At 43.7% G+C, this 17,855-nt stretch overlaps 26 non-coding genes and 56 pseudogenes across 26 annotated transcripts; all 82 read right to left on the reverse strand.

Moving 5' to 3' along the window:
• Window positions 1-43: 43 nt before the first annotated feature.
• Window positions 44-162, reverse strand: LOC131726138 (5S ribosomal RNA). The gene has a single exon (XR_009321321.1). It is a non-coding gene; the product is annotated as a 5S ribosomal RNA (ribosomal RNA).
• Window positions 163-276: 114 nt separating this feature from the next.
• Window positions 277-395, reverse strand: LOC131726884 (5S ribosomal RNA). The gene has a single exon (XR_009321693.1). It is a non-coding gene; the product is annotated as a 5S ribosomal RNA (ribosomal RNA).
• A 100-nt stretch (window positions 396-495) lies between these two features.
• Window positions 496-614, reverse strand: LOC131726885 (5S ribosomal RNA). Its single transcript, XR_009321694.1, has one exon. It is a non-coding gene; the product is annotated as a 5S ribosomal RNA (ribosomal RNA).
• A 114-nt stretch (window positions 615-728) lies between these two features.
• Window positions 729-847, reverse strand: LOC131726887 (5S ribosomal RNA). The gene has a single exon (XR_009321696.1). It is a non-coding gene; the product is annotated as a 5S ribosomal RNA (ribosomal RNA).
• A 114-nt stretch (window positions 848-961) lies between these two features.
• LOC131726888 (5S ribosomal RNA) lies at window positions 962-1,080 on the reverse strand. Its single transcript, XR_009321697.1, has one exon. It is a non-coding gene; the product is annotated as a 5S ribosomal RNA (ribosomal RNA).
• Window positions 1,081-1,180: 100 nt separating this feature from the next.
• On the reverse strand, window positions 1,181-1,289 carry LOC131726573 (5S ribosomal RNA; annotated as a pseudogene).
• A 114-nt stretch (window positions 1,290-1,403) lies between these two features.
• Window positions 1,404-1,522, reverse strand: LOC131726889 (5S ribosomal RNA). Its single transcript, XR_009321698.1, has one exon. It is a non-coding gene; the product is annotated as a 5S ribosomal RNA (ribosomal RNA).
• A 100-nt stretch (window positions 1,523-1,622) lies between these two features.
• On the reverse strand, window positions 1,623-1,741 carry LOC131726890 (5S ribosomal RNA). Its single transcript, XR_009321699.1, has one exon. It is a non-coding gene; the product is annotated as a 5S ribosomal RNA (ribosomal RNA).
• Window positions 1,742-1,855: 114 nt separating this feature from the next.
• Window positions 1,856-1,964, reverse strand: LOC131726574 (5S ribosomal RNA; annotated as a pseudogene).
• Window positions 1,965-2,064: 100 nt separating this feature from the next.
• Window positions 2,065-2,173, reverse strand: LOC131726575 (5S ribosomal RNA; annotated as a pseudogene).
• Window positions 2,174-2,273: 100 nt separating this feature from the next.
• On the reverse strand, window positions 2,274-2,382 carry LOC131726576 (5S ribosomal RNA; annotated as a pseudogene).
• A 100-nt stretch (window positions 2,383-2,482) lies between these two features.
• On the reverse strand, window positions 2,483-2,591 carry LOC131726577 (5S ribosomal RNA; annotated as a pseudogene).
• Window positions 2,592-2,691: 100 nt separating this feature from the next.
• LOC131726578 (5S ribosomal RNA) lies at window positions 2,692-2,800 on the reverse strand (annotated as a pseudogene).
• A 100-nt stretch (window positions 2,801-2,900) lies between these two features.
• LOC131726580 (5S ribosomal RNA) lies at window positions 2,901-3,009 on the reverse strand (annotated as a pseudogene).
• A 114-nt stretch (window positions 3,010-3,123) lies between these two features.
• LOC131726891 (5S ribosomal RNA) lies at window positions 3,124-3,242 on the reverse strand. The gene has a single exon (XR_009321700.1). It is a non-coding gene; the product is annotated as a 5S ribosomal RNA (ribosomal RNA).
• A 100-nt stretch (window positions 3,243-3,342) lies between these two features.
• On the reverse strand, window positions 3,343-3,461 carry LOC131726892 (5S ribosomal RNA). Its single transcript, XR_009321701.1, has one exon. It is a non-coding gene; the product is annotated as a 5S ribosomal RNA (ribosomal RNA).
• Window positions 3,462-3,575: 114 nt separating this feature from the next.
• Window positions 3,576-3,684, reverse strand: LOC131726581 (5S ribosomal RNA; annotated as a pseudogene).
• A 100-nt stretch (window positions 3,685-3,784) lies between these two features.
• LOC131726582 (5S ribosomal RNA) lies at window positions 3,785-3,893 on the reverse strand (annotated as a pseudogene).
• Window positions 3,894-3,993: 100 nt separating this feature from the next.
• Window positions 3,994-4,102, reverse strand: LOC131726583 (5S ribosomal RNA; annotated as a pseudogene).
• A 114-nt stretch (window positions 4,103-4,216) lies between these two features.
• On the reverse strand, window positions 4,217-4,325 carry LOC131726584 (5S ribosomal RNA; annotated as a pseudogene).
• A 114-nt stretch (window positions 4,326-4,439) lies between these two features.
• LOC131726893 (5S ribosomal RNA) lies at window positions 4,440-4,558 on the reverse strand. Its single transcript, XR_009321702.1, has one exon. It is a non-coding gene; the product is annotated as a 5S ribosomal RNA (ribosomal RNA).
• A 114-nt stretch (window positions 4,559-4,672) lies between these two features.
• LOC131726894 (5S ribosomal RNA) lies at window positions 4,673-4,791 on the reverse strand. Its single transcript, XR_009321703.1, has one exon. It is a non-coding gene; the product is annotated as a 5S ribosomal RNA (ribosomal RNA).
• A 100-nt stretch (window positions 4,792-4,891) lies between these two features.
• On the reverse strand, window positions 4,892-5,000 carry LOC131726585 (5S ribosomal RNA; annotated as a pseudogene).
• Window positions 5,001-5,100: 100 nt separating this feature from the next.
• Window positions 5,101-5,209, reverse strand: LOC131726586 (5S ribosomal RNA; annotated as a pseudogene).
• A 100-nt stretch (window positions 5,210-5,309) lies between these two features.
• On the reverse strand, window positions 5,310-5,418 carry LOC131726587 (5S ribosomal RNA; annotated as a pseudogene).
• Window positions 5,419-5,518: 100 nt separating this feature from the next.
• LOC131726588 (5S ribosomal RNA) lies at window positions 5,519-5,627 on the reverse strand (annotated as a pseudogene).
• A 114-nt stretch (window positions 5,628-5,741) lies between these two features.
• LOC131726589 (5S ribosomal RNA) lies at window positions 5,742-5,850 on the reverse strand (annotated as a pseudogene).
• Window positions 5,851-5,950: 100 nt separating this feature from the next.
• Window positions 5,951-6,059, reverse strand: LOC131726591 (5S ribosomal RNA; annotated as a pseudogene).
• A 114-nt stretch (window positions 6,060-6,173) lies between these two features.
• Window positions 6,174-6,282, reverse strand: LOC131726592 (5S ribosomal RNA; annotated as a pseudogene).
• A 100-nt stretch (window positions 6,283-6,382) lies between these two features.
• LOC131726593 (5S ribosomal RNA) lies at window positions 6,383-6,491 on the reverse strand (annotated as a pseudogene).
• Window positions 6,492-6,605: 114 nt separating this feature from the next.
• Window positions 6,606-6,714, reverse strand: LOC131726594 (5S ribosomal RNA; annotated as a pseudogene).
• Window positions 6,715-6,814: 100 nt separating this feature from the next.
• Window positions 6,815-6,923, reverse strand: LOC131726595 (5S ribosomal RNA; annotated as a pseudogene).
• A 100-nt stretch (window positions 6,924-7,023) lies between these two features.
• On the reverse strand, window positions 7,024-7,132 carry LOC131726596 (5S ribosomal RNA; annotated as a pseudogene).
• Window positions 7,133-7,232: 100 nt separating this feature from the next.
• On the reverse strand, window positions 7,233-7,351 carry LOC131726895 (5S ribosomal RNA). Its single transcript, XR_009321704.1, has one exon. It is a non-coding gene; the product is annotated as a 5S ribosomal RNA (ribosomal RNA).
• Window positions 7,352-7,451: 100 nt separating this feature from the next.
• LOC131726896 (5S ribosomal RNA) lies at window positions 7,452-7,570 on the reverse strand. Its single transcript, XR_009321705.1, has one exon. It is a non-coding gene; the product is annotated as a 5S ribosomal RNA (ribosomal RNA).
• Window positions 7,571-7,684: 114 nt separating this feature from the next.
• On the reverse strand, window positions 7,685-7,793 carry LOC131726817 (5S ribosomal RNA; annotated as a pseudogene).
• Window positions 7,794-7,893: 100 nt separating this feature from the next.
• LOC131726597 (5S ribosomal RNA) lies at window positions 7,894-8,002 on the reverse strand (annotated as a pseudogene).
• Window positions 8,003-8,102: 100 nt separating this feature from the next.
• Window positions 8,103-8,211, reverse strand: LOC131726598 (5S ribosomal RNA; annotated as a pseudogene).
• Window positions 8,212-8,311: 100 nt separating this feature from the next.
• LOC131726599 (5S ribosomal RNA) lies at window positions 8,312-8,420 on the reverse strand (annotated as a pseudogene).
• A 114-nt stretch (window positions 8,421-8,534) lies between these two features.
• On the reverse strand, window positions 8,535-8,643 carry LOC131726804 (5S ribosomal RNA; annotated as a pseudogene).
• A 114-nt stretch (window positions 8,644-8,757) lies between these two features.
• On the reverse strand, window positions 8,758-8,866 carry LOC131726600 (5S ribosomal RNA; annotated as a pseudogene).
• Window positions 8,867-8,966: 100 nt separating this feature from the next.
• Window positions 8,967-9,075, reverse strand: LOC131726602 (5S ribosomal RNA; annotated as a pseudogene).
• Window positions 9,076-9,189: 114 nt separating this feature from the next.
• Window positions 9,190-9,298, reverse strand: LOC131726603 (5S ribosomal RNA; annotated as a pseudogene).
• A 100-nt stretch (window positions 9,299-9,398) lies between these two features.
• LOC131726604 (5S ribosomal RNA) lies at window positions 9,399-9,507 on the reverse strand (annotated as a pseudogene).
• Window positions 9,508-9,607: 100 nt separating this feature from the next.
• LOC131726605 (5S ribosomal RNA) lies at window positions 9,608-9,716 on the reverse strand (annotated as a pseudogene).
• A 100-nt stretch (window positions 9,717-9,816) lies between these two features.
• Window positions 9,817-9,935, reverse strand: LOC131726898 (5S ribosomal RNA). The gene has a single exon (XR_009321707.1). It is a non-coding gene; the product is annotated as a 5S ribosomal RNA (ribosomal RNA).
• Window positions 9,936-10,035: 100 nt separating this feature from the next.
• On the reverse strand, window positions 10,036-10,154 carry LOC131726899 (5S ribosomal RNA). Its single transcript, XR_009321708.1, has one exon. It is a non-coding gene; the product is annotated as a 5S ribosomal RNA (ribosomal RNA).
• Window positions 10,155-10,268: 114 nt separating this feature from the next.
• Window positions 10,269-10,377, reverse strand: LOC131726818 (5S ribosomal RNA; annotated as a pseudogene).
• A 100-nt stretch (window positions 10,378-10,477) lies between these two features.
• LOC131726606 (5S ribosomal RNA) lies at window positions 10,478-10,586 on the reverse strand (annotated as a pseudogene).
• A 100-nt stretch (window positions 10,587-10,686) lies between these two features.
• Window positions 10,687-10,795, reverse strand: LOC131726608 (5S ribosomal RNA; annotated as a pseudogene).
• Window positions 10,796-10,895: 100 nt separating this feature from the next.
• Window positions 10,896-11,004, reverse strand: LOC131726609 (5S ribosomal RNA; annotated as a pseudogene).
• Window positions 11,005-11,118: 114 nt separating this feature from the next.
• Window positions 11,119-11,227, reverse strand: LOC131726805 (5S ribosomal RNA; annotated as a pseudogene).
• Window positions 11,228-11,341: 114 nt separating this feature from the next.
• LOC131726610 (5S ribosomal RNA) lies at window positions 11,342-11,450 on the reverse strand (annotated as a pseudogene).
• A 100-nt stretch (window positions 11,451-11,550) lies between these two features.
• Window positions 11,551-11,659, reverse strand: LOC131726611 (5S ribosomal RNA; annotated as a pseudogene).
• A 114-nt stretch (window positions 11,660-11,773) lies between these two features.
• LOC131726808 (5S ribosomal RNA) lies at window positions 11,774-11,882 on the reverse strand (annotated as a pseudogene).
• A 100-nt stretch (window positions 11,883-11,982) lies between these two features.
• On the reverse strand, window positions 11,983-12,091 carry LOC131726612 (5S ribosomal RNA; annotated as a pseudogene).
• Window positions 12,092-12,205: 114 nt separating this feature from the next.
• Window positions 12,206-12,314, reverse strand: LOC131726809 (5S ribosomal RNA; annotated as a pseudogene).
• A 100-nt stretch (window positions 12,315-12,414) lies between these two features.
• Window positions 12,415-12,523, reverse strand: LOC131726614 (5S ribosomal RNA; annotated as a pseudogene).
• A 114-nt stretch (window positions 12,524-12,637) lies between these two features.
• Window positions 12,638-12,746, reverse strand: LOC131726810 (5S ribosomal RNA; annotated as a pseudogene).
• A 114-nt stretch (window positions 12,747-12,860) lies between these two features.
• On the reverse strand, window positions 12,861-12,969 carry LOC131726615 (5S ribosomal RNA; annotated as a pseudogene).
• Window positions 12,970-13,083: 114 nt separating this feature from the next.
• On the reverse strand, window positions 13,084-13,202 carry LOC131726900 (5S ribosomal RNA). The gene has a single exon (XR_009321709.1). It is a non-coding gene; the product is annotated as a 5S ribosomal RNA (ribosomal RNA).
• A 114-nt stretch (window positions 13,203-13,316) lies between these two features.
• LOC131726616 (5S ribosomal RNA) lies at window positions 13,317-13,425 on the reverse strand (annotated as a pseudogene).
• A 114-nt stretch (window positions 13,426-13,539) lies between these two features.
• Window positions 13,540-13,658, reverse strand: LOC131726901 (5S ribosomal RNA). Its single transcript, XR_009321710.1, has one exon. It is a non-coding gene; the product is annotated as a 5S ribosomal RNA (ribosomal RNA).
• Window positions 13,659-13,772: 114 nt separating this feature from the next.
• Window positions 13,773-13,881, reverse strand: LOC131726617 (5S ribosomal RNA; annotated as a pseudogene).
• Window positions 13,882-13,992: 111 nt separating this feature from the next.
• On the reverse strand, window positions 13,993-14,101 carry LOC131726618 (5S ribosomal RNA; annotated as a pseudogene).
• Window positions 14,102-14,201: 100 nt separating this feature from the next.
• Window positions 14,202-14,310, reverse strand: LOC131726619 (5S ribosomal RNA; annotated as a pseudogene).
• A 111-nt stretch (window positions 14,311-14,421) lies between these two features.
• LOC131726811 (5S ribosomal RNA) lies at window positions 14,422-14,530 on the reverse strand (annotated as a pseudogene).
• Window positions 14,531-14,630: 100 nt separating this feature from the next.
• LOC131726902 (5S ribosomal RNA) lies at window positions 14,631-14,749 on the reverse strand. Its single transcript, XR_009321711.1, has one exon. It is a non-coding gene; the product is annotated as a 5S ribosomal RNA (ribosomal RNA).
• Window positions 14,750-14,849: 100 nt separating this feature from the next.
• Window positions 14,850-14,958, reverse strand: LOC131726620 (5S ribosomal RNA; annotated as a pseudogene).
• Window positions 14,959-15,058: 100 nt separating this feature from the next.
• On the reverse strand, window positions 15,059-15,177 carry LOC131726903 (5S ribosomal RNA). The gene has a single exon (XR_009321712.1). It is a non-coding gene; the product is annotated as a 5S ribosomal RNA (ribosomal RNA).
• A 114-nt stretch (window positions 15,178-15,291) lies between these two features.
• Window positions 15,292-15,400, reverse strand: LOC131726621 (5S ribosomal RNA; annotated as a pseudogene).
• Window positions 15,401-15,500: 100 nt separating this feature from the next.
• Window positions 15,501-15,609, reverse strand: LOC131726788 (5S ribosomal RNA; annotated as a pseudogene).
• A 114-nt stretch (window positions 15,610-15,723) lies between these two features.
• LOC131726812 (5S ribosomal RNA) lies at window positions 15,724-15,832 on the reverse strand (annotated as a pseudogene).
• Window positions 15,833-15,932: 100 nt separating this feature from the next.
• LOC131726904 (5S ribosomal RNA) lies at window positions 15,933-16,051 on the reverse strand. Its single transcript, XR_009321713.1, has one exon. It is a non-coding gene; the product is annotated as a 5S ribosomal RNA (ribosomal RNA).
• Window positions 16,052-16,151: 100 nt separating this feature from the next.
• Window positions 16,152-16,270, reverse strand: LOC131726905 (5S ribosomal RNA). Its single transcript, XR_009321714.1, has one exon. It is a non-coding gene; the product is annotated as a 5S ribosomal RNA (ribosomal RNA).
• Window positions 16,271-16,384: 114 nt separating this feature from the next.
• On the reverse strand, window positions 16,385-16,493 carry LOC131726622 (5S ribosomal RNA; annotated as a pseudogene).
• A 100-nt stretch (window positions 16,494-16,593) lies between these two features.
• LOC131726623 (5S ribosomal RNA) lies at window positions 16,594-16,702 on the reverse strand (annotated as a pseudogene).
• A 114-nt stretch (window positions 16,703-16,816) lies between these two features.
• LOC131726906 (5S ribosomal RNA) lies at window positions 16,817-16,935 on the reverse strand. The gene has a single exon (XR_009321715.1). It is a non-coding gene; the product is annotated as a 5S ribosomal RNA (ribosomal RNA).
• A 114-nt stretch (window positions 16,936-17,049) lies between these two features.
• LOC131726907 (5S ribosomal RNA) lies at window positions 17,050-17,168 on the reverse strand. The gene has a single exon (XR_009321716.1). It is a non-coding gene; the product is annotated as a 5S ribosomal RNA (ribosomal RNA).
• A 114-nt stretch (window positions 17,169-17,282) lies between these two features.
• Window positions 17,283-17,401, reverse strand: LOC131726378 (5S ribosomal RNA). Its single transcript, XR_009321567.1, has one exon. It is a non-coding gene; the product is annotated as a 5S ribosomal RNA (ribosomal RNA).
• A 100-nt stretch (window positions 17,402-17,501) lies between these two features.
• LOC131726909 (5S ribosomal RNA) lies at window positions 17,502-17,620 on the reverse strand. The gene has a single exon (XR_009321718.1). It is a non-coding gene; the product is annotated as a 5S ribosomal RNA (ribosomal RNA).
• A 100-nt stretch (window positions 17,621-17,720) lies between these two features.
• Window positions 17,721-17,839, reverse strand: LOC131726910 (5S ribosomal RNA). The gene has a single exon (XR_009321719.1). It is a non-coding gene; the product is annotated as a 5S ribosomal RNA (ribosomal RNA).
• Between the last annotated feature and the right edge of the window lie 16 nt (window positions 17,840-17,855).

Below are 17,855 nucleotides of genomic sequence, written 5' to 3' on the forward strand. Positions count from 1 at the left end.
CCTCCACACATTTCAATTGTAAAATGTAATTACAAAAATGTAATGCCTGCAGCACTTGATATTCCCAGGTGGTCTCCCATCCAAGTACTAACCAAGCCCAACATTGCTTAGCTTCTGAGATCAGACGAGATCAGGCTTATTCAAGGTGGTGTGGCCACAGGCGATTGCATTTCTGCTTTCATGACTTTTATGTTTAGTGAGCTGGGGGTGATTCCTCCAAAATTTCCTTTTGTCCTCCACACATTTCAATTGTAAAATGTAATTACAAAAATGTAATGCCTGCAGCACTTGATATTCCCAGGTGGTCTCCCATCCAAGTACTAACCAAGCCCAACATTGCTTAGCTTCTGAGATCAGACGAGATCAGGCTTATTCAAGGTGGTGTGGCCGCAGGCGATTGCATTTCTGCTTTCATGACTTTTATGTTTAGTGAGCTGGGGGTGATTCCTCCAAAATTTCCTTTTGTCCTCCACACATTTCAATTGTAAAATGTAATGCCTGCAGCACTTGATATTCCCAGGTGGTCTCCCATCCAAGTACTAACCAAGCCCAACATTGCTTAGCTTCTGAGATCAGACGAGATCAGGCTTATTCAAGGTGGTGTGGCCGCAGGCGATTGCATTTCTGCTTTCATGACTTTTATGTTTAGTGAGCTGGGGGTGATTCCTCCAAAATTTCCTTTTGTCCTCCACACATTTCAATTGTAAAATGTAATTACAAAAATGTAATGCCTGCAGCACTTGATATTCCCAGGTGGTCTCCCATCCAAGTACTAACCAAGCCCAACATTGCTTAGCTTCTGAGATCAGACGAGATCAGGCTTATTCAAGGTGGTGTGGCCGCAGGCGATTGCATTTCTGCTTTCATGACTTTTATGTTTAGTGAGCTGGGGGTGATTCCTCCAAAATTTCCTTTTGTCCTCCACACATTTCAATTGTAAAATGTAATTACAAAAATGTAATGCCTGCAGCACTTGATATTCCCAGGTGGTCTCCCATCCAAGTACTAACCAAGCCCAACATTGCTTAGCTTCTGAGATCAGACGAGATCAGGCTTATTCAAGGTGGTGTGGCCGCAGGCGATTGCATTTCTGCTTTCATGACTTTTATGTTTAGTGAGCTGGGGGTGATTCCTCCAAAATTTCCTTTTGTCCTCCACACATTTCAATTGTAAAATGTAATGCCTGCAGCACTTGATATTCCCAGGTGGTCTCCCATCCAAGTACTAACCAAGCCCAACATTGCTTAGCTTCTGAGATCAGGCTTATTCAAGGTGGTGTGGCCGCAGGCGATTGCATTTCTGCTTTCATGACTTTTATGTTTAGTGAGCTGGGGGTGATTCCTCCAAAATTTCCTTTTGTCCTCCACACATTTCAATTGTAAAATGTAATTACAAAAATGTAATGCCTGCAGCACTTGATATTCCCAGGTGGTCTCCCATCCAAGTACTAACCAAGCCCAACATTGCTTAGCTTCTGAGATCAGACGAGATCAGGCTTATTCAAGGTGGTGTGGCCGCAGGCGATTGCATTTCTGCTTTCATGACTTTTATGTTTAGTGAGCTGGGGGTGATTCCTCCAAAATTTCCTTTTGTCCTCCACACATTTCAATTGTAAAATGTAATGCCTGCAGCACTTGATATTCCCAGGTGGTCTCCCATCCAAGTACTAACCAAGCCCAACATTGCTTAGCTTCTGAGATCAGACGAGATCAGGCTTATTCAAGGTGGTGTGGCCGCAGGCGATTGCATTTCTGCTTTCATGACTTTTATGTTTAGTGAGCTGGGGGTGATTCCTCCAAAATTTCCTTTTGTCCTCCACACATTTCAATTGTAAAATGTAATTACAAAAATGTAATGCCTGCAGCACTTGATATTCCCAGGTGGTCTCCCATCCAAGTACTAACCAAGCCCAACATTGCTTAGCTTCTGAGATCAGGCTTATTCAAGGTGGTGTGGCCGCAGGCGATTGCATTTCTGCTTTCATGACTTTTATGTTTAGTGAGCTGGGGGTGATTCCTCCAAAATTTCCTTTTGTCCTCCACACATTTCAATTGTAAAATGTAATGCCTGCAGCACTTGATATTCCCAGGTGGTCTCCCATCCAAGTACTAACCAAGCCCAACATTGCTTAGCTTCTGAGATCAGGCTTATTCAAGGTGGTGTGGCCGCAGGCGATTGCATTTCTGCTTTCATGACTTTTATGTTTAGTGAGCTGGGGGTGATTCCTCCAAAATTTCCTTTTGTCCTCCACACATTTCAATTGTAAAATGTAATGCCTGCAGCACTTGATATTCCCAGGTGGTCTCCCATCCAAGTACTAACCAAGCCCAACATTGCTTAGCTTCTGAGATCAGGCTTATTCAAGGTGGTGTGGCCGCAGGCGATTGCATTTCTGCTTTCATGACTTTTATGTTTAGTGAGCTGGGGGTGATTCCTCCAAAATTTCCTTTTGTCCTCCACACATTTCAATTGTAAAATGTAATGCCTGCAGCACTTGATATTCCCAGGTGGTCTCCCATCCAAGTACTAACCAAGCCCAACATTGCTTAGCTTCTGAGATCAGGCTTATTCAAGGTGGTGTGGCCGCAGGCGATTGCATTTCTGCTTTCATGACTTTTATGTTTAGTGAGCTGGGGGTGATTCCTCCAAAATTTCCTTTTGTCCTCCACACATTTCAATTGTAAAATGTAATGCCTGCAGCACTTGATATTCCCAGGTGGTCTCCCATCCAAGTACTAACCAAGCCCAACATTGCTTAGCTTCTGAGATCAGGCTTATTCAAGGTGGTGTGGCCGCAGGCGATTGCATTTCTGCTTTCATGACTTTTATGTTTAGTGAGCTGGGGGTGATTCCTCCAAAATTTCCTTTTGTCCTCCACACATTTCAATTGTAAAATGTAATGCCTGCAGCACTTGATATTCCCAGGTGGTCTCCCATCCAAGTACTAACCAAGCCCAACATTGCTTAGCTTCTGAGATCAGGCTTATTCAAGGTGGTGTGGCCGCAGGCGATTGCATTTCTGCTTTCATGACTTTTATGTTTAGTGAGCTGGGGGTGATTCCTCCAAAATTTCCTTTTGTCCTCCACACATTTCAATTGTAAAATGTAATTACAAAAATGTAATGCCTGCAGCACTTGATATTCCCAGGTGGTCTCCCATCCAAGTACTAACCAAGCCCAACATTGCTTAGCTTCTGAGATCAGACGAGATCAGGCTTATTCAAGGTGGTGTGGCCGCAGGCGATTGCATTTCTGCTTTCATGACTTTTATGTTTAGTGAGCTGGGGGTGATTCCTCCAAAATTTCCTTTTGTCCTCCACACATTTCAATTGTAAAATGTAATGCCTGCAGCACTTGATATTCCCAGGTGGTCTCCCATCCAAGTACTAACCAAGCCCAACATTGCTTAGCTTCTGAGATCAGACGAGATCAGGCTTATTCAAGGTGGTGTGGCCGCAGGCGATTGCATTTCTGCTTTCATGACTTTTATGTTTAGTGAGCTGGGGGTGATTCCTCCAAAATTTCCTTTTGTCCTCCACACATTTCAATTGTAAAATGTAATTACAAAAATGTAATGCCTGCAGCACTTGATATTCCCAGGTGGTCTCCCATCCAAGTACTAACCAAGCCCAACATTGCTTAGCTTCTGAGATCAGGCTTATTCAAGGTGGTGTGGCCGCAGGCGATTGCATTTCTGCTTTCATGACTTTTATGTTTAGTGAGCTGGGGGTGATTCCTCCAAAATTTCCTTTTGTCCTCCACACATTTCAATTGTAAAATGTAATGCCTGCAGCACTTGATATTCCCAGGTGGTCTCCCATCCAAGTACTAACCAAGCCCAACATTGCTTAGCTTCTGAGATCAGGCTTATTCAAGGTGGTGTGGCCGCAGGCGATTGCATTTCTGCTTTCATGACTTTTATGTTTAGTGAGCTGGGGGTGATTCCTCCAAAATTTCCTTTTGTCCTCCACACATTTCAATTGTAAAATGTAATGCCTGCAGCACTTGATATTCCCAGGTGGTCTCCCATCCAAGTACTAACCAAGCCCAACATTGCTTAGCTTCTGAGATCAGGCTTATTCAAGGTGGTGTGGCCGCAGGCGATTGCATTTCTGCTTTCATGACTTTTATGTTTAGTGAGCTGGGGGTGATTCCTCCAAAATTTCCTTTTGTCCTCCACACATTTCAATTGTAAAATGTAATTACAAAAATGTAATGCCTGCAGCACTTGATATTCCCAGGTGGTCTCCCATCCAAGTACTAACCAAGCCCAACATTGCTTAGCTTCTGAGATCAGGCTTATTCAAGGTGGTGTGGCCGCAGGCGATTGCATTTCTGCTTTCATGACTTTTATGTTTAGTGAGCTGGGGGTGATTCCTCCAAAATTTCCTTTTGTCCTCCACACATTTCAATTGTAAAATGTAATTACAAAAATGTAATGCCTGCAGCACTTGATATTCCCAGGTGGTCTCCCATCCAAGTACTAACCAAGCCCAACATTGCTTAGCTTCTGAGATCAGACGAGATCAGGCTTATTCAAGGTGGTGTGGCCGCAGGCGATTGCATTTCTGCTTTCATGACTTTTATGTTTAGTGAGCTGGGGGTGATTCCTCCAAAATTTCCTTTTGTCCTCCACACATTTCAATTGTAAAATGTAATTACAAAAATGTAATGCCTGCAGCACTTGATATTCCCAGGTGGTCTCCCATCCAAGTACTAACCAAGCCCAACATTGCTTAGCTTCTGAGATCAGACGAGATCAGGCTTATTCAAGGTGGTGTGGCCGCAGGCGATTGCATTTCTGCTTTCATGACTTTTATGTTTAGTGAGCTGGGGGTGATTCCTCCAAAATTTCCTTTTGTCCTCCACACATTTCAATTGTAAAATGTAATGCCTGCAGCACTTGATATTCCCAGGTGGTCTCCCATCCAAGTACTAACCAAGCCCAACATTGCTTAGCTTCTGAGATCAGGCTTATTCAAGGTGGTGTGGCCGCAGGCGATTGCATTTCTGCTTTCATGACTTTTATGTTTAGTGAGCTGGGGGTGATTCCTCCAAAATTTCCTTTTGTCCTCCACACATTTCAATTGTAAAATGTAATGCCTGCAGCACTTGATATTCCCAGGTGGTCTCCCATCCAAGTACTAACCAAGCCCAACATTGCTTAGCTTCTGAGATCAGGCTTATTCAAGGTGGTGTGGCCGCAGGCGATTGCATTTCTGCTTTCATGACTTTTATGTTTAGTGAGCTGGGGGTGATTCCTCCAAAATTTCCTTTTGTCCTCCACACATTTCAATTGTAAAATGTAATGCCTGCAGCACTTGATATTCCCAGGTGGTCTCCCATCCAAGTACTAACCAAGCCCAACATTGCTTAGCTTCTGAGATCAGGCTTATTCAAGGTGGTGTGGCCGCAGGCGATTGCATTTCTGCTTTCATGACTTTTATGTTTAGTGAGCTGGGGGTGATTCCTCCAAAATTTCCTTTTGTCCTCCACACATTTCAATTGTAAAATGTAATGCCTGCAGCACTTGATATTCCCAGGTGGTCTCCCATCCAAGTACTAACCAAGCCCAACATTGCTTAGCTTCTGAGATCAGGCTTATTCAAGGTGGTGTGGCCGCAGGCGATTGCATTTCTGCTTTCATGACTTTTATGTTTAGTGAGCTGGGGGTGATTCCTCCAAAATTTCCTTTTGTCCTCCACACATTTCAATTGTAAATTGTAATTACAAAAATGTAATGCCTGCAGCACTTGATATTCCCAGGTGGTCTCCCATCCAAGTACTAACCAAGCCCAACATTGCTTAGCTTCTGAGATCAGGCTTATTCAAGGTGGTGTGGCCGCAGGCGATTGCATTTCTGCTTTCATGACTTTTATGTTTAGTGAGCTGGGGGTGATTCCTCCAAAATTTCCTTTTGTCCTCCACACATTTCAATTGTAAAATGTAATGCCTGCAGCACTTGATATTCCCAGGTGGTCTCCCATCCAAGTACTAACCAAGCCCAACATTGCTTAGCTTCTGAGATCAGGCTTATTCAAGGTGGTGTGGCCGCAGGCGATTGCATTTCTGCTTTCATGACTTTTATGTTTAGTGAGCTGGGGGTGATTCCTCCAAAATTTCCTTTTGTCCTCCACACATTTCAATTGTAAATTGTAATTACAAAAATGTAATGCCTGCAGCACTTGATATTCCCAGGTGGTCTCCCATCCAAGTACTAACCAAGCCCAACATTGCTTAGCTTCTGAGATCAGGCTTATTCAAGGTGGTGTGGCCGCAGGCGATTGCATTTCTGCTTTCATGACTTTTATGTTTAGTGAGCTGGGGGTGATTCCTCCAAAATTTCCTTTTGTCCTCCACACATTTCAATTGTAAAATGTAATGCCTGCAGCACTTGATATTCCCAGGTGGTCTCCCATCCAAGTACTAACCAAGCCCAACATTGCTTAGCTTCTGAGATCAGGCTTATTCAAGGTGGTGTGGCCGCAGGCGATTGCATTTCTGCTTTCATGACTTTTATGTTTAGTGAGCTGGGGGTGATTCCTCCAAAATTTCCTTTTGTCCTCCACACATTTCAATTGTAAAATGTAATTACAAAAATGTAATGCCTGCAGCACTTGATATTCCCAGGTGGTCTCCCATCCAAGTACTAACCAAGCCCAACATTGCTTAGCTTCTGAGATCAGGCTTATTCAAGGTGGTGTGGCCGCAGGCGATTGCATTTCTGCTTTCATGACTTTTATGTTTAGTGAGCTGGGGGTGATTCCTCCAAAATTTCCTTTTGTCCTCCACACATTTCAATTGTAAAATGTAATGCCTGCAGCACTTGATATTCCCAGGTGGTCTCCCATCCAAGTACTAACCAAGCCCAACATTGCTTAGCTTCTGAGATCAGGCTTATTCAAGGTGGTGTGGCCGCAGGCGATTGCATTTCTGCTTTCATGACTTTTATGTTTAGTGAGCTGGGGGTGATTCCTCCAAAATTTCCTTTTGTCCTCCACACATTTCAATTGTAAATTGTAATGCCTGCAGCACTTGATATTCCCAGGTGGTCTCCCATCCAAGTACTAACCAAGCCCAACATTGCTTAGCTTCTGAGATCAGGCTTATTCAAGGTGGTGTGGCCGCAGGCGATTGCATTTCTGCTTTCATGACTTTTATGTTTAGTGAGCTGGGGGTGATTCCTCCAAAATTTCCTTTTGTCCTCCACACATTTCAATTGTAAAATGTAATGCCTGCAGCACTTGATATTCCCAGGTGGTCTCCCATCCAAGTACTAACCAAGCCCAACATTGCTTAGCTTCTGAGATCAGACGAGATCAGGCTTATTCAAGGTGGTGTGGCCGCAGGCGATTGCATTTCTGCTTTCATGACTTTTATGTTTAGTGAGCTGGGGGTGATTCCTCCAAAATTTCCTTTTGTCCTCCACACATTTCAATTGTAAAATGTAATGCCTGCAGCACTTGATATTCCCAGGTGGTCTCCCATCCAAGTACTAACCAAGCCCAACATTGCTTAGCTTCTGAGATCAGACGAGATCAGGCTTATTCAAGGTGGTGTGGCCGCAGGCAATTGCATTTCTGCTTTCATGACTTTTATGTTTAGTGAGCTGGGGGTGATTCCTCCAAAATGTCCTTTTGTCCTCCACACATTTCAATTGTAAAATGTAATTACAAAAATGTAATGCCTGCAGCACTTGATATTCCCAGGTGGTCTCCCATCCAAGTACTAACCAAGCCCAACATTGCTTAGCTTCTGAGATCAGGCTTATTCAAGGTGGTGTGGCCGCAGGTGATTGCATTTCTGCTTTCATGACTTTTATGTTTAGTGAGCTGGGGGTGATTCCTCCAAAATTTCCTTTTGTCCTCCACACATTTCAATTGTAAAATGTAATGCCTGCAGCACTTGATATTCCCAGGTGGTCTCCCATCCAAGTACTAACCAAGCCCAACATTGCTTAGCTTCTGAGATCAGGCTTATTCAAGGTGGTGTGGCCGCAGGCGATTGCATTTCTGCTTTCATGACTTTTATGTTTAGTGAGCTGGGGGTGATTCCTCCAAAATTTCCTTTTGTCCTCCACACATTTCAATTGTAAAATGTAATGCCTGCAGCACTTGATATTCCCAGGTGGTCTCCCATCCAAGTACTAACCAAGCCCAACATTGCTTAGCTTCTGAGATCAGGCTTATTCAAGGTGGTGTGGCCGCAGGCGATTGCATTTCTGCTTTCATGACTTTTATGTTTAGTGAGCTGGGGGTGATTCCTCCAAAATTTCCTTTTGTCCTCCACACATTTCAATTGTAAAATGTAATGCCTGCAGCACTTGATATTCCCAGGTGGTCTCCCATCCAAGTACTAACCAAGCCCAACATTGCTTAGCTTCTGAGATCAGGCTTATTCAAGGTGGTGTGGCCGCAGGCGATTGCATTTCTGCTTTCATGACTTTTATGTTTAGTGAGCTGGGGGTGATTCCTCCAAAATTTCCTTTTGTCCTCCACACATTTCAATTGTAAAATGTAATTACAAAAATGTAATGCCTGCAGCACTTGATATTCACAGGTGGTCTCCCATCCAAGTACTAACCAAGCCCAACATTGCTTAGCTTCTGAGATCAGGCTTATTCAAGGTGGTGTGGCCGCAGGCGATTGCATTTCTGCTTTCATGACTTTTATGTTTAGTGAGCTGGGGGTGATTCCTCCAAAATTTCCTTTTGTCCTCCACACATTTCAATTGTAAAATGTAATTACAAAAATGTAATGCCTGCAGCACTTGATATTCCCAGGTGGTCTCCCATCCAAGTACTAACCAAGCCCAACATTGCTTAGCTTCTGAGATCAGGCTTATTCAAGGTGGTGTGGCCGCAGGCGATTGCATTTCAGCTTTCATGACTTTTATGTTTAGTGAGCTGGGGGTGATTCCTCCAAAATTTCCTTTTGTCCTCCACACATTTCAATTGTAAAATGTAATGCCTGCAGCACTTGATATTCCCAGGTGGTCTCCCATCCAAGTACTAACCAAGCCCAACATTGCTTAGCTTCTGAGATCAGGCTTATTCAAGGTGGTGTGGCCGCAGGCGATTGCATTTCTGCTTTCATGACTTTTATGTTTAGTGAGCTGGGGGTGATTCCTCCAAAATTTCCTATTGTCCTCCACACATTTCAATTGTAAAATGTAATTACAAAAATGTAATGCCTGCAGCACTTGATATTCCCAGGTGGTCTCCCATCCAAGTACTAACCAAGCCCAACATTGCTTAGCTTCTGAGATCAGGCTTATTCAAGGTGGTGTGGCCGCAGGCGATTGCATTTCTGCTTTCATGACTTTTATGTTTAGTGAGCTGGGGGTGATTCCTCCAAAATTTCCTTTTGTCCTCCACACATTTCAATTGTAAAATGTAATGCCTGCAGCACTTGATATTCCCAGGTGGTCTCCCATCCAAGTACTAACCAAGCCCAACATTGCTTAGCTTCTGAGATCAGGCTTATTCAAGGTGGTGTGGCCGCAGGCGATTGCATTTCTGCTTTCATGACTTTTATGTTTAGTGAGCTGGGGGTGATTCCTCCAAAATTTCCTTTTGTCCTCCACACATTTCAATTGTAAATTGTAATGCCTGCAGCACTTGATATTCCCAGGTGGTCTCCCATCCAAGTACTAACCAAGCCCAACATTGCTTAGCTTCTGAGATCAGGCTTATTCAAGGTGGTGTGGCCGCAGGCGATTGCATTTCTGCTTTCATGACTTTTATGTTTAGTGAGCTGGGGGTGATTCCTCCAAAATTTCCTTTTGTCCTCCACACATTTCAATTGTAAAATGTAATGCCTGCAGCACTTGATATTCCCAGGTGGTCTCCCATCCAAGTACTAACCAAGCCCAACATTGCTTAGCTTCTGAGATCAGACGAGATCAGGCTTATTCAAGGTGGTGTGGCCGCAGGCGATTGCATTTCTGCTTTCATGACTTTTATGTTTAGTGAGCTGGGGGTGATTCCTCCAAAATTTCCTTTTGTCCTCCACACATTTCAATTGTAAAATGTAATGCCTGCAGCACTTGATATTCCCAGGTGGTCTCCCATCCAAGTACTAACCAAGCCCAACATTGCTTAGCTTCTGAGATCAGACGAGATCAGGCTTATTCAAGGTGGTGTGGCCGCAGGCAATTGCATTTCTGCTTTCATGACTTTTATGTTTAGTGAGCTGGGGGTGATTCCTCCAAAATGTCCTTTTGTCCTCCACACATTTCAATTGTAAAATGTAATTACAAAAATGTAATGCCTGCAGCACTTGATATTCCCAGGTGGTCTCCCATCCAAGTACTAACCAAGCCCAACATTGCTTAGCTTCTGAGATCAGGCTTATTCAAGGTGGTGTGGCCGCAGGTGATTGCATTTCTGCTTTCATGACTTTTATGTTTAGTGAGCTGGGGGTGATTCCTCCAAAATTTCCTTTTGTCCTCCACACATTTCAATTGTAAAATGTAATGCCTGCAGCACTTGATATTCCCAGGTGGTCTCCCATCCAAGTACTAACCAAGCCCAACATTGCTTAGCTTCTGAGATCAGGCTTATTCAAGGTGGTGTGGCCGCAGGCGATTGCATTTCTGCTTTCATGACTTTTATGTTTAGTGAGCTGGGGGTGATTCCTCCAAAATTTCCTTTTGTCCTCCACACATTTCAATTGTAAAATGTAATGCCTGCAGCACTTGATATTCCCAGGTGGTCTCCCATCCAAGTACTAACCAAGCCCAACATTGCTTAGCTTCTGAGATCAGGCTTATTCAAGGTGGTGTGGCCGCAGGCGATTGCATTTCTGCTTTCATGACTTTTATGTTTAGTGAGCTGGGGGTGATTCCTCCAAAATTTCCTTTTGTCCTCCACACATTTCAATTGTAAAATGTAATGCCTGCAGCACTTGATATTCCCAGGTGGTCTCCCATCCAAGTACTAACCAAGCCCAACATTGCTTAGCTTCTGAGATCAGGCTTATTCAAGGTGGTGTGGCCGCAGGCGATTGCATTTCTGCTTTCATGACTTTTATGTTTAGTGAGCTGGGGGTGATTCCTCCAAAATTTCCTTTTGTCCTCCACACATTTCAATTGTAAAATGTAATTACAAAAATGTAATGCCTGCAGCACTTGATATTCACAGGTGGTCTCCCATCCAAGTACTAACCAAGCCCAACATTGCTTAGCTTCTGAGATCAGGCTTATTCAAGGTGGTGTGGCCGCAGGCGATTGCATTTCTGCTTTCATGACTTTTATGTTTAGTGAGCTGGGGGTGATTCCTCCAAAATTTCCTTTTGTCCTCCACACATTTCAATTGTAAAATGTAATTACAAAAATGTAATGCCTGCAGCACTTGATATTCCCAGGTGGTCTCCCATCCAAGTACTAACCAAGCCCAACATTGCTTAGCTTCTGAGATCAGGCTTATTCAAGGTGGTGTGGCCGCAGGCGATTGCATTTCAGCTTTCATGACTTTTATGTTTAGTGAGCTGGGGGTGATTCCTCCAAAATTTCCTTTTGTCCTCCACACATTTCAATTGTAAAATGTAATGCCTGCAGCACTTGATATTCCCAGGTGGTCTCCCATCCAAGTACTAACCAAGCCCAACATTGCTTAGCTTCTGAGATCAGGCTTATTCAAGGTGGTGTGGCCGCAGGCGATTGCATTTCTGCTTTCATGACTTTTATGTTTAGTGAGCTGGGGGTGATTCCTCCAAAATTTCCTATTGTCCTCCACACATTTCAATTGTAAAATGTAATTACAAAAATGTAATGCCTGCAGCACTTGATATTCCCAGGTGGCCTCCCATCCAAGTACTAACCAAGCCCAACATTGCTTAGCTTCTGAGATCAGGCTTATTCAAGGTGGTGTGGCCGCAGGCGATTGCATTTCTGCTTTCATGACTTTTATGTTTAGTGAGCTGGGGGTGATTCCTCCAAAATTTCCTTTTGTCCTCCACACATTTCAATTGTAAAATGTAATGCCTGCAGCACTTGATATTCCCAGGTGGTCTCCCATCCAAGTACTAACCAAGCCCAACATTGCTTAGCTTCTGAGATCAGGCTTATTCAAGGTGGTGTGGCCGCAGGCGATTGCATTTCTGCTTTCATGACTTTTATGTTTAGTGAGCTGGGGGTGATTCCTCCAAAATTTCCTTTTGTCCTCCACACATTTCAATTGTAAAATGTAATTACAAAAATGTAATGCCTGCAGCACTTGATATTCCCAGGTGGCCTCCCATCCAAGTACTAACCAAGCCCAACATTGCTTAGCTTCTGAGATCAGGCTTATTCAAGGTGGTGTGGCCGCAGGCGATTGCATTTCTGCTTTCATGACTTTTATGTTTAGTGAGCTGGGGGTGATTCCTCCAAAATTTCCTTTTGTCCTCCACACATTTCAATTGTAAAATGTAATGCCTGCAGCACTTGATATTCCCAGGTGGTCTCCCATCCAAGTACTAACCAAGCCCAACATTGCTTAGCTTCTGAGATCAGGCTTATTCAAGGTGGTGTGGCCGCAGGCGATTGCATTTCTGCTTTCATGACTTTTATGTTTAGTGAGCTGGGGGTGATTCCTCCAAAATTTCCTATTGTCCTCCACACATTTCAATTGTAAAATGTAATTACAAAAATGTAATGCCTGCAGCACTTGATATTCCCAGGTGGCCTCCCATCCAAGTACTAACCAAGCCCAACATTGCTTAGCTTCTGAGATCAGGCTTATTCAAGGTGGTGTGGCCGCAGGCGATTGCATTTCTGCTTTCATGACTTTTATGTTTAGTGAGCTGGGGGTGATTCCTCCAAAATTTCCTTTTGTCCTCCACACATTTCAATTGTAAAATGTAATTACAAAAATGTAATGCCTGCAGCACTTGATATTCCCAGGTGGTCTCCCATCCAAGTACTAACCAAGCCCAACATTGCTTAGCTTCTGAGATCAGGCTTATTCAAGGTGGTGTGGCCGCAGGCGATTGCATTTCTGCTTTCATGACTTTTATGTTTAGTGAGCTGGGGGTGATTCCTCCAAAATTTCCTTTTGTCCTCCACACATTTCAATTGTAAAATGTAATTACAAAAATGTAATGCCTGCAGCACTTGATATTCCCAGGTGGTCTCCCATCCAAGTACTAACCAAGCCCAACATTGCTTAGCTTCTGAGATCAGACGAGATCAGGCTTATTCAAGGTGGTGTGGCCGCAGGCGATTGCTGTTCTGCTTTCATGACTTTTATGTTTAGTGAGCTGGGGGTGATTCCTCCAAAATTTCCTTTTGTCCTCCACACATTTCAATTGTAAAATGTAATTACAAAAATGTAATGCCTGCAGCACTTGATATTCCCAGGTGGTCTCCCATCCAAGTACTAACCAAGCCCAACATTGCTTAGCTTCTGAGATCAGGCTTATTCAAGGTGGTGTGGCCGCAGGCGATTGCATTTCTGCTTTCATGACTTTTATGTTTAGTGAGCTGGGGGTGATTCCTCCAAAATTTCCTTTTGTCCTCCACACATTTCAATTGTAAAATGTAATTACAAAAATGTAATGCCTGCAGCACTTGATATTCCCAGGTGGTCTCCCATCCAAGTACTAACCAAGCCCAACATTGCTTAGCTTCTGAGATCAGACGAGATCAGGCTTATTCAAGGTGGTGTGGCCGCAGGCGATTGCTGTTCTGCTTTCATGACTTTTATGTTTAGTGAGCTGGGGGTGATTCCTCCAAAATTTCCTTTTGTCCTCCACACATTTCAATTGTAAAATGTAATTACAAAAATGTAATGCCTGCAGCACTTGATATTCCCAGGTGGTCTCCCATCCAAGTACTAACCAAGCCCAACATTGCTTAGCTTCTGAGATCAGGCTTATTCAAGGTGGTGTGGCCGCAGGCGATTGCATTTCTGCTTTCATGACTTTTATGTTTAGTGAGCTGGGGGTGATTCCTCCAAAATTTCCTTTTGTCCACACATTTCAATTGTAAAATGTAATTACAAAAATGTAATGCCTGCAGCACTTGATATTCCCAGGTGGTCTCCCATCCAAGTACTAACCAAGCCCAACATTGCTTAGCTTCTGAGATCAGGCTTATTCAAGGTGGTGTGGCCGCAGGCGATTGCATTTCTGCTTTCATGACTTTTATGTTTAGTGAGCTGGGGGTGATTCCTCCAAAATTTCCTTTTGTCCTCCACACATTTCAATTGTAAAATGTAATGCCTGCAGCACTTGATATTCCCAGGTGGTCTCCCATCCAAGTACTAACCAAGCCCAACATTGCTTAGCTTCTGAGATCAGGCTTATTCAAGGTGGTGTGGCCGCAGGCGATTGCATTTCTGCTTTCATGACTTTTATGTTTAGTGAGCTGGGGGTGATTCCTCCAAAATTTCCTTTTGTCCACACATTTCAATTGTAAAATGTAATTACAAAAATGTAATGCCTGCAGCACTTGATATTCCCAGGTGGCCTCCCATCCAAGTACTAACCAAGCCCAACATTGCTTAGCTTCTGAGATCAGGCTTATTCAAGGTGGTGTGGCCGCAGGCGATTGCATTTCTGCTTTCATGACTTTTATGTTTAGTGAGCTGGGGGTGATTCCTCCAAAATTTCCTATTGTCCTCCACACATTTCAATTGTAAAATGTAATGCCTGCAGCACTTGATATTCCCAGGTGGTCTCCCATCCAAGTACTAACCAAGCCCAACATTGCTTAGCTTCTGAGATCAGACGAGATCAGGCTTATTCAAGGTGGTGTGGCCGCAGGCGATTGCATTTCTGCTTTCATGACTTTTATGTTTAGTGAGCTGGGGGTGATTCCTCCAAAATTTCCTTTTGTCCTCCACACATTTCAATTGTAAAATGTAATGCCTGCAGCACTTGATATTCCCAGGTGGTCTCCCATCCAAGTACTAACCAAGCCCAACATTGCTTAGCTTCTGAGATCAGGCTTATTCAAGGTGGTGTGGCCGCAGGCGATTGCATTTCTGCTTTCATGACTTTTATGTTTAGTGAGCTGGGGGTGATTCCTCCAAAATTTCCTTTTGTCCTCCACACATTTCAATTGTAAAATGTAATGCCTGCAGCACTTGATATTCCCAGGTGGTCTCCCATCCAAGTACTAACCAAGCCCAACATTGCTTAGCTTCTGAGATCAGACGAGATCAGGCTTATTCAAGGTGGTGTGGCCGCAGGCGATTGCATTTCTGCTTTCATGACTTTTATGTTTAGTGAGCTGGGGGTGATTCCTCCAAAATTTCCTTTTGTCCTCCACACATTTCAATTGTAAAATGTAATTACAAAAATGTAATGCCTGCAGCACTTGATATTCCCAGGTGGTCTCCCATCCAAGTACTAACCAAGCCCAACATTGCTTAGCTTCTGAGATCAGGCTTATTCAAGGTGGTGTGGCCGCAGGCGATTGCATTTCTGCTTTCATGACTTTTATGTTTAGTGAGCTGGGGGTGATTCCTCCAAAATTTCCTTTTGTCCTCCACACATTTCAATTGTAAAATGTAATGCCTGCAGCACTTGATATTCCCAGGTGGTCTCCCATCAAAGTACTAACCAAGCCCAACATTGCTTAGCTTCTGAGATCAGGCTTATTCAAGGTGGTGTGGCCGCAGGCGATTGCATTTCTGCTTTCATGACTTTTATGTTTAGTGAGCTGGGGGTGATTCCTCCAAAATTTCCTTTTGTCCTCCACACATTTCAATTGTAAAATGTAATTACAAAAATGTAATGCCTGCAGCACTTGATATTCCCAGGTGGCCTCCCATCCAAGTACTAACCAAGCCCAACATTGCTTAGCTTCTGAGATCAGGCTTATTCAAGGTGGTGTGGCCGCAGGCGATTGCATTTCTGCTTTCATGACTTTTATGTTTAGTGAGCTGGGGGTGATTCCTCCAAAATTTCCTTTTGTCCTCCACACATTTCAATTGTAAAATGTAATGCCTGCAGCACTTGATATTCCCAGGTGGTCTCCCATCCAAGTACTAACCAAGCCCAACATTGCTTAGCTTCTGAGATCAGACGAGATCAGGCTTATTCAAGGTGGTGTGGCCGCAGGCGATTGCATTTCTGCTTTCATGACTTTTATGTTTAGTGAGCTGGGGGTGATTCCTCCAAAATTTCCTTTTGTCCTCCACACATTTCAATTGTAAAATGTAATGCCTGCAGCACTTGATATTCCCAGGTGGTCTCCCATCCAAGTACTAACCAAGCCCAACATTGCTTAGCTTCTGAGATCAGACGAGATCAGGCTTATTCAAGGTGGTGTGGCCGCAGGCGATTGCATTTCTGCTTTCATGACTTTTATGTTTAGTGAGCTGGGGGTGATTCCTCCAAAATTTCCTTTTGTCCTCCACACATTTCAATTGTAAAATGTAATTACAAAAATGTAATGCCTGCAGCACTTGATATTCCCAGGTGGTCTCCCATCCAAGTACTAACCAAGCCCAACATTGCTTAGCTTCTGAGATCAGGCTTATTCAAGGTGGTGTGGCCGCAGGCGATTGCATTTCTGCTTTCATGACTTTTATGTTTAGTGAGCTGGGGGTGATTCCTCCAAAATTTCCTTTTGTCCTCCACACATTTCAATTGTAAAATGTAATGCCTGCAGCACTTGATATTCCCAGGTGGTCTCCCATCCAAGTACTAACCAAGCCCAACATTGCTTAGCTTCTGAGATCAGGCTTATTCAAGGTGGTGTGGCCGCAGGCGATTGCATTTCTGCTTTCATGACTTTTATGTTTAGTGAGCTGGGGGTGATTCCTCCAAAATTTCCTTTTGTCCTCCACACATTTCAATTGTAAAATGTAATTACAAAAATGTAATGCCTGCAGCACTTGATATTCCCAGGTGGTCTCCCATCCAAGTACTAACCAAGCCCAACATTGCTTAGCTTCTGAGATCAGACGAGATCAGGCTTATTCAAGGTGGTGTGGCCGCAGGCGATTGCATTTCTGCTTTCATGACTTTTATGTTTAGTGAGCTGGGGGTGATTCCTCCAAAATTTCCTTTTGTCCTCCACACATTTCAATTGTAAAATGTAATTACAAAAATGTAATGCCTGCAGCACTTGATATTCCCAGGTGGTCTCCCATCCAAGTACTAACCAAGCCCAACATTGCTTAGCTTCTGAGATCAGACGAGATCAGGCTTATTCAAGGTGGTGTGGCCGCAGGCGATTGCATTTCTGCTTTCATGACTTTTATGTTTAGTGAGCTGGGGGTGATTCCTCCAAAATTTCCTTTTGTCCTCCACACATTTCAATTGTAAAATGTAATTACAAAAATGTAATGCCTGCAGCACTTGATATTCCCAGGTGGTCTCCCATCCAAGTACTAACCAAGCCCAACATTGCTTAGCTTCTGAGATCAGACGAGAACAGGCTTATTCAAGGTGGTGTGGCCGCAGGCGATTGCATTTCTGCTTTCATGACTTTTATGTTTAGTGAGCTGGGGGTGATTCCTCCAAAATTTCCTTTTGTCCTCCACACATTTCAATTGTAAAATGTAATGCCTGCAGCACTTGATATTCCCAGGTGGTCTCCCATCCAAGTACTAACCAAGCCCAACATTGCTTAGCTTCTGAGATCAGACGAGATCAGGCTTATTCAAGGTGGTGTGGCCGCAGGCGATTGCATTTCTGCTTTCATGACTTTTATGTTTAGTGAGCTGGGGGTGATTCCTCCAAAATTTCCTTTTGTCCTCCACACATTTCAATTGTAAAATGTAATGCCTGCAGCACTTGATATTCCCAGGTGGTCTCCCATCCAAGTACTAACCAAGCCCAACATTGCTTAGCTTCTGAGATCAGACGAGATCAGGCTTATTCAAGGTGGTGTGGCCGCAGGCGATTGCATTTCTGCTT

Source organism: Acipenser ruthenus, unplaced genomic scaffold, assembly GCF_902713425.1.
Source record: "Acipenser ruthenus unplaced genomic scaffold, fAciRut3.2 maternal haplotype, whole genome shotgun sequence".
In the NCBI taxonomy this organism is placed as follows: Eukaryota; Metazoa; Chordata; class Actinopteri; order Acipenseriformes; family Acipenseridae; genus Acipenser; species Acipenser ruthenus.